We start from the raw sequence: 2,168 nt of genomic DNA on the forward strand, positions 1-2,168 counted from the left end.
GCCATCTTGGCTGACAGTTAATTTGCATAAGGATATGCTGATTAGCCAATGGGATGGGTAGCGGTCGTACGCTAATTACCATGTTTCTCTTTTATTAGTGTAGACTAGAGGCCTGGTGCACAAACTTTGTGTACTGGAGGGGGTCCCTCAGCCTGGCCTGCACCCTCTAGCAGTCTGGGAGCCCTCGGTGGATATCCGTCTGCTGGCTTAGGCCTGCTCCTTGTGGGGAGTGGGCCTAAGCCAGCAGTCGGACATCTCTCTTGCAGTGCAGGACCCTTCGCTCCTTACCATCTGCCTGCTCGCTGCTCCTTAGCACTGCCACGGAGGCGGGAGAGGTTCCTGCCACTGCCACTGTGCTCGTCAGCCATGAGCCCAGCTTCTGGCTGAGTGGCACTCCCCCTGTGGGAATGCACTCACCACCAGGGGGCAGCTCATGTGTTGAGCATCTGCCCCCTGGTGGTCAGTGTGCGTCATAGTGACCAGTCATTCCGCTGTTCGGTCAATTTGCATATTAGCCTTTTATTATATAGGACTAGAGGCCAGGCGCACGAAATTGTGTGCGGGTATGGTCTCCAGGCCTAGCCTGCGATCAGGGCCATCTTCCCCGGCTGCCGACAGTTGGCCCTGCCCTCTGCCGCTACCCACCCCGGTTCCCTGTTTGCCATCCAGCGAAGGGAGCCTGATGGCCGGGGGAGGGACCGAGAGGTTGGCCGTTCCCACTCGCTCGCTGGCCCAACTCTTGCCATAGGTAGGTCGCCCTCTGTGTGTGGGGCAACCAGCGTGGCGGGGGCCTTGGCCTGGCACCACCTGCATCCCCTGCCACCCACCCCGGGTCCCCATTTGCCATCGGCGATTGGAGCCTGCCAGCCAGGGAAAGGAACCAAGAGGTGGTCAGTGCACCTCAGGGTAACTGGTAGAGCAGTCGTTCTAGTTGTTCTGCCATTATGGTCTCTCGGCTTTTATTATATAGGATAGATACTTAGGTCTTTGATCCATTTTGAGTTAATTTTTGTAACCAGCCAGGGCTCAGTGCCTTTAGTTGAAGAGACTATTCTTTTCTCATTGAATAATGTTGTGTTGAACTGTGGCTCCCAAAAAGATATGTTGAAGTCCTAATCCCCAGAACCTCAGAATGTGACCTTATTTGGAAATAGGGTCATTGCAGATATAACTAATTAAGATGTCATACTGGAGTAGGGTGAGCCTTTAATCCAATTCACCTGTGTTCCTCTAGGACAGACTCTCAGAGGGATGATGGCCATGACATGGCAGAAGTAGAGATTGGAGTGATGCAGCTACAAGCCAGTGTCAAGGATTAATGGCCAACACTACAAACTAGGAAGAGTCAAGAATTCCCCCCCTCCAGATTTCAGAGGCAGCATGGCCTTTAGGAACTGAAACAATAAAGGTCTTTTGGTTTACAGTGTAAACTTTACACCTTCCATTTTGTGGCCCTTGGTGAAGACAGCTTTAGGAAACACAATGCTGGCATGAGGCTGAGAGCAATCAACCCTAATGTTCTGGACTCTACCACTGGTCTATATGTTTGTTTGCCAGTACCAGTTTTAATTACTGTAGCTTTGTATTAAGTTTTGAAACTGAATGAGATTTCCAACTTTATCTTTTTCAATATTTTGGTTATTTGGGGCCACTTGCAGTTTCATATTGATTTTAGGATCAGATTCTCTATTTTTACAAAAGGCCATCAGAAGTTTGAATTAGGGAGGCGAAACCAAGATGGCGGCATAGGTAAACACTGGAAACTGCTGCCTCCCACAACCACTTCAAAAATACAAATAAGAGACAAAACGGACACCATCCAGAACCACAGGAAGGCTGAGGGAGGCGACAAGATGGCGGCATAGGTAAACACTGGAAACTGCTGCCTCCCACAACCACTTCAAAAATACAAATAAGAGACAAAACGGAGGACATCCAGAACCACAGGAAGGCTGGCTGAGTGGAAATTCTACAACTAGAAGGAAAGAGAAAAGCACACTGAGACTCAGAGGAGGTGTGGAAGTAAAGTGCAGAGGTACGGAGACGTGCGTGAAAGGGCTGGCAACTGAGGACACCGTTGTCTTTTTCAATCGGGAGGGAGTCTCAGGCTCCCAAAAGCTCTGAACTCCAGTTCCTGGCGAGTCTCTGGGGACCCAGACTCATACGGG

This window comes from Myotis brandtii, unplaced genomic scaffold (genome assembly GCF_000412655.1).
Source record: "Myotis brandtii unplaced genomic scaffold, ASM41265v1 scaffold33, whole genome shotgun sequence".
NCBI lineage: Eukaryota > Metazoa > Chordata > Mammalia > Chiroptera > Vespertilionidae > Myotis > Myotis brandtii.